This window comes from Microtus pennsylvanicus, chromosome 21, assembly GCF_037038515.1.
Source record: "Microtus pennsylvanicus isolate mMicPen1 chromosome 21, mMicPen1.hap1, whole genome shotgun sequence".
Taxonomy (NCBI): domain Eukaryota; kingdom Metazoa; phylum Chordata; class Mammalia; order Rodentia; family Cricetidae; genus Microtus; species Microtus pennsylvanicus.
This window is the reverse complement of record NC_134599.1, coordinates 22344084-22350862: the sequence shown is the minus strand read 5'-3', so window position 1 is coordinate 22350862 and position 6779 is coordinate 22344084.

Below are 6779 nucleotides of genomic sequence, written 5' to 3'. Positions count from 1 at the left end.
AGCATCACGGGTAACCTATCAGGTACAATAATAACACCCCTAAACCTCTTTGACCCTAGATTTAATGAGTACTCAGCACAATGTCTGACAAAGGACCAAGTCTCATCACAGATGGAAATAAGTAGATGCGAGAAGGTTGCCTAATGTACAACGCGTGCAGAGTCCGTCTTTAAAAAAAAGTATAGGGATTGAGACACTTACGGCTTAGGGCTTAAGGACAAGACCAAAGTGTTTATACTTAGGAACTCATGATCATTGGCGACAACATTGGCTTGTGCGACTTCGCACGTGAGCAAATCAGGCTTCCCACTCATGGTTCTGTCGTGACCACTTTTTTTTTTTCATTCGTGGTCATCAAACATTTCCTGAATAAATACAGCAGAATTATACTAATCCTTTTTGGCATGTAGGGGACATATTCTAGGGTGCTTGGAACATGGGTAGTACTGAATCCTGTATTCTTTATGTGTGTTCCCATCATACAAACCTTTTCACTTATAAAGCGTGTCCTGGCTTCTCTGTGGTGTATTTTGATTTCCGGCACCACTAGGCTTGTGCTTTGGGGGAGCATGAACACAAAGGCTCTCCGAACATAAACAATGTGAGATTGGTGCACACTGTGCAGATGTGTGTCCTAGACAAAACGATGACTCACACTCTGTGGGGTAGAGCAGGGTGCCTGAGACGGCTCTGTACTTTTCCAAACAGCAGGCGGTTTCCAACCTATGAATTGCTTATTTCTTAATTTTTCACTGACGTTTTTAGGTCATGGCTGATCATGAGTGACCGAGATTATAAAAAGCTAAACTGTGGATGAGAAAAGCTAAATGTGTATTATGTCTGCTACATCCAGGCAATGGCTCAATCTTGATTCTTTTAAATTAAATTTTTATGCAGATATGTGCAAGTGAGGGTGAGAGGCATTTAACTGGAGGTATCCTTTAAGGAATGAGGTGGCTAGAAGTGGTGTTATCTCCAGGATGTGGCTCCCAAGGTCATTCTGGGCATTGGTATTGATGTCCAGGTTTGGGAAGAACAAAAAGACAGACTGCATAGTGCACACTACAGACTCCCCATTGCCTTCCTCCTCAACCTCTACCACACGGCTTTATCCAGGAATGTAGTTTCTCACTATGTGTGCAAGGGCTTTTCTACATACAGAAACTCTCCAGTAGGAAAAGATAGCTCGAATATTTGGTGGGCGGGTAGGTCGGCCCTCATGTTTGGATTCCCTTGGGTGCAAGGGAGCAGAGACAACACTCATATGGGCATCCATTGTGCAGCATTTCAGCTGATAATATGAAAAATAAACCACGTAGGGGGAGGCGAGAGGTGCAAGAGCTGTGCAGATAATGTCCCTGCCCCCCACCCCCAATTTCCATCTGGCCAGTATTGCCTACAGTACCAGTGAGGGAGTGAAGGATGCAGTGAAGATTCTCCTTCCTGAAGAATGCAAGAGATCCTCAGATCACCTCACTACCTGATCAAACCCCCTGAGGGGAGAGGAAGGATGCAGTCTCCTCAATCCATCTCTCTCTCTCCCTGATTCACTAGGGATAAGATAGAGAGGGGGAAGGAGAGGAGGAGAGAGGGAGAGAGAGGGAGAGACGAGAGAGGGGGGGAAGGAGAGGGGGGGAGAGAAAGAGGGAGCGAGGGAGGGAGAGAGAGATATATATTTCCTAGGCGTTCAGACAGTCACTAACACACAATTGACACTATTGATATCCCCTGGATCATATGGTTTACTTAGTATCAAAAACATTGTCAAAATAGGAGGATTATGCAATAATCTAAAATTAAATAAAATCATTTAAATTCCAATTTAAAAAGCAATAATGGCTTTAAATTTGCTTCTGAGTCTTTTTGAACCCTTGAGTTTCCATATGTTGTAGAATAGAATCACGCGAAGATAAAAATATTTTGTCTTTGACTCTGAGTCTTTCTATTTTATGTGGCATGTTTAAAACAAGAAAGGAATAATAGAACTAGGTTAGCTGTACCTAACAGATAACTAGGTAGACAAAAGTTGGTGAGGGACGTTAGCTGCTGCTAAGAATAATATTGAAACCCTATGTTAAGCTGTGGAAAACCCTATGTTCAGAGAACAGTCAGCAGTTCAGCATAGCTCATCCATTGCATGGTGGACCCAATTCAGCAAGGACTTACTGAGACTTCTTGTAAATGTGGCTCTATCTTATACCCAGGCAGAGAATGGTAAAAGTCTGTTCCTGGTCCCAGGGGCTTACCATTCAGGCATTGGAGGAGGACACTCCCCAACCAGAAGGCTGCAATTCAGGCAGACTGAGGATGCCATGAGTACTGGGGTGAATCCTGGTTTATTACTGAGGTTCCATCAAAGAGAGGATTCCTTTATTGGGAAGTTGGTGACAGATGTAGAGACTGGTACTCTCCATCACAACGGTTGCCAGGTCCACATTGCCATCTTCATTTGCTTTTCTAAAAAGGGGATATAATAATAACCTCCCTGCTCACATCACAGGACTATTATAGGGATCAAATAAATTCAAGGGATGAGAAGAATGCTATTCAGGTGTCGAGGACTATTATTAAGACCAGTTTAATAACATAAAAGTCTGGCAGGGTCAAGAAGGAACTGAACATTGGGAAGAGATGTCCGGAGGACATAGCAAGATCTTTTATCCGGAGTGAAGTATATGTTAGAGTGTAATCAGTTTTAGCACAAGATCGTTCAGAACAATGGAACATATTGAAAGAGAAATTTTCTTTGCCTTGCAAGTAAAATTTGCAGCAGAGAAAATGAACGTGACGTTACAGACAAGAATGGGCATCAAGATACAAACAGGGAGTGTGCAGACCACAACAAAGGCTCGCACTGCAAACTCTCCAGGGACTTGGTGACAGAGCCAGAGTGCGAATGGCCATGGCACAAGGTCAACACCAGGACTTTTGCCCTTTTGCCGGTTGTTCAACTCTGACCTTTGGGGAGAGCTTTAAAGTCGTGTCTAAATGGCCTATTCTCCAGGGACTGCTTGGCCATGAGGGAAGTCTGGTTTTCAGAAACAAAGAATGTGCCCTTGGCAGCTTTCACAGTTCCCATTACTTTCGATTTCCTGAAAATGATCCTCCCGTGGGGAAGGAGCCTGTTTGAAGGAGGAGTTGGGGTTCATCTGGGTTTCCTGGGGACTTTGGAACTCGTTGGGATAAAGTGGCGTGTATTACGAGCCAACCTGTCTCTTAACAAAGTGAGAAGAGTTAATGCAAGATAGTATAAGTTATAGCTGGCCTATTTTCAGACCATGAATTTCCCACTAATACACCTCAAATGTTGGGGTTCATTGAAAGCCCTTCTAGAGCCTTCGGTTAGAAAGAAGTCTGCATTTCAGGTTGTTTGCTCCTAATTTTTGATTTCCTGAGAAGTGCCAGAGGGAGGGAACTGACATTGGGAAGATGACATCATAGGGAACCCTGGTGTTCATACTCAGGCAAAAACATGGATTAGGACAAAAGCCTGACTTGAAAAAAAGACCTTCACAAACGCTGAGGAAACCTAGGACAGGCTCACAGTAGCTGGACAAACAAGATCGAAGAGACGTCCTGGAATGAACAGGGCAGTGTTATACTATCTGTCTCCGTTTCTCCAACACTGCTTTCAGTGTGGGGAGAGACCTTCCGATTGGGGGAAGATAGGGAAGTGAGACCTGCCATTTCCCTTGGATCGCACATTGGACTAGTCCAGGATATCCATTTCAAGAAAGCTTCTCCCCAGCCCCAGCTGTAGGCTGTAATTCCTGGCACAGTCAAAAGCCAAGGCGGGGTCTAGAGTATCAGGTTACCTCAGGACTTGGCCAATCCCTGTAGACTAAGATTAAAGGCTGTACTCTCCTGTGATCTTATTATCTGAGGATTCAAACCCCAGGCTGGCCCTCGTGGAAATAGGACCCAGGTCTACACTCGGAAGTTCAGGCTACAGTTTACCACCTGTGATCAAACAAGCACCTCCGCCATGGACCTGGGTGCCAGGCCGACCCATCTGCTGGCCAAGGTATCAAACTGATTGAAAGACACCAGCGGCAAGCTTGCTCCCAGAAAACACTAGACAGCTTGCCCCAAATCTCTTGGTGAACTGCGTTTAACATCACGTTGAGAAATCATTTAGTATGGCATGAATTTGGACCCTCATGCTTGCTTGCCCAGCAAGCATTTTTACCCACTGAGCTGTCTCCCCAACTCCATCCAACAGCACTCATTAAGGCAGACAAAGCCCTTTCTGAAGGAGTCATATGGAAATTATGAACAAATAACAAGCTTTTGGCATTAAAACAGGTTAATGCATATGTGGTCTTATCTATATGAGCCAAGGCGGTGGTGGCACATGCCTTTAGTACTAGCACTCGGGAATCAGAGGCAGGCAGATCTCGGTGAGTTCGAGGCCAGCCTGGTTTAAAGAAACACTGTCTCAAAAAGCCAACACACACACACACACACACACACACACACACACACATACACACACACATACACACCGTATATATTTGTTCAGCAGACTTCAGGGTGTTGTGAGACCGAAACGAAAATACCTTTCTAGTTTTCTTCTCTTTTCTTTTTTTTTTATAGCTCTGACAGACTTTTCGGGTGCAGTTCTATATTAAACATTAGGCAATCACATGCATGGATAAAATAAGATGACTTTGTAGCATTTGATTCAGTTCAGTTCTTGGTTAAGGACACAAGAGAATGCCTGAGAAAACAAATCACATTGATTAACCTCAAAGTCAAAGGCAAAATATATATGAATACAAAGTACAACATCTGTCTTTTTTAAAGTGAATGCTAACCACTATTTTGAGAATACCCAATTGAAGATCTAAGGTCTCCTACGCCTGAAACAATTTCAAGCAGTTTCATTTCCCAGCTGAGAACACCCAGGGAATGAGCAGCTCAACCGGGCAGCTGGACAAGACAAGCAGATTCACCAGCATCCTCTTGGGGCCTGCTGTTTTCCTGAGAGGCAGGTCTGTTTTCTATTAGTGACCTAGGCTGAGGACTAACTTAAATGGCATGTGTCTTAACACCACCATGGAAGAGGGGGCACAAAGATGTGAACGCCCTCTGGCAACGATGTGGCTGTGGCACAGATGCACTCATAGAAATTATCATCTGCATAGGACCCGCATACGTTCAAACTCATTAAAAATTCCAACACGGAGTGGGATCGGCTCCGGAGGCCCTGTTCCTAGCTGAGGAGCTCTTAAAACCTGCTGTCTGCTAATGAGGGAGGGGTCCCTCTTGGTTTGGTAGGGTGGTCTCTGACAGATTGCCCATGGCTTTGGGGATGATCTTACACCTTGTGCATATAGGCAGCACTAAGTGTGCTCAGTGGGTTAAAAAGGAAAAAAAAGGCTTGAAGGGAGAGACGTTAGAGATGGAGTGGGAGGGAAGATATGATTAGGACACACACACACACACACACACACACACACACACACACACACACACACTTTCTCTCTCACCCGTGTATTTGTTTGTTTTTTTGAGACAGGGTTTCTCTGTGTAACTGTCCTGCTTATGTGCAAAGAACTTGCTTTGTTGACTAGGCTAGCTTCGAGCTCAGAGCTCCACCTGCCTTTGCCTCCCTAGTGTTGTGAGTAAAGGCACGTGCCACCACTGCCTGGTGGTGTGTGTGTGTGTGTGTGTGTGTGTGTTTAAAGACTGGAAAACATTAGAAAGGAAATAATGGAAATATTTTTGTGTGAAATACTAAAGAAACTGAAGCTATAGATATTTAAATACTTCTATTTTTTATTTACGTATATGTGTGTGTGTCTCTGTCTGAGTAAATGTCTACGTCTGTGTATACACATGTGAAGCCCAATGATGTATAGAAAATTAATTTTGGAGGGGGAGAGGGCAAAGATTCTGAGACCGTACAATGAGGAAACGACAGGGTTTTAAATAAATGATATTGGAGAAACTGGACATCCACATTTAAATGAAATGATACCTCTACATCACACCGTATAAAAATCAGCTGAAAATGATTAGAAGTCCGAAACGCAAGACAACAAAAACTACAAGCCACTTGATCGCAGCGCAGAGCGAACCATGATACTGCTGTAAACACTGGCTTTTTATGTGGGTTCGCAAGTACAGGCAACAAAAGCTAAAATAGAAAGCTAAGATTGCAGTAGACTAAAAGCTACTGTACGACAAAGGAAACAAGGGGCGCCCCAGGAAGCTCCTATGTGAGACCAGAAGTGAGACGCATTTCTTCTGCTACTTAGCCCTGGATCTCACGTCTGTGTGGGGTGTGCAGAGCTGATCTTACAGATGGAGACAGCAGAATCATCACTTGAGGCTGGGAGGGAGAGGTGGAGGAGATGCTGGTAAAAGAACGCACATTTTCTTTCCCCGGTTAAGTGGGAGGACCACATACAAGAGACCTACAGTACAAAACAGCGGCTGTGTTAAGTAACAGTGCATTGCGTTTTGAAAATTATCAGATGTGTTCAAACCATAAATGTTAGCAACGAGTTAGCTCAAAGGAGCCCTTACAAAATACACCCCTATTTTGAAACATGTTATACACATATACAATTTTGTCAATTAAAGAAATTCAAAGTCACAGAGAAAGTGGTTGCAAACATTTTGCCAATTGTGGACTAATCAAGTCAGTCAAAGTGTTTGCCAAATTTTAGTACTGGAACTTCCAACTAGTAATGATGGAATCTCTGAATGACAGTATAGACCCAGAGTTAAGGTGTAGTTCCCTTTCCCACTCAGTGCTCCACAGAGGTACA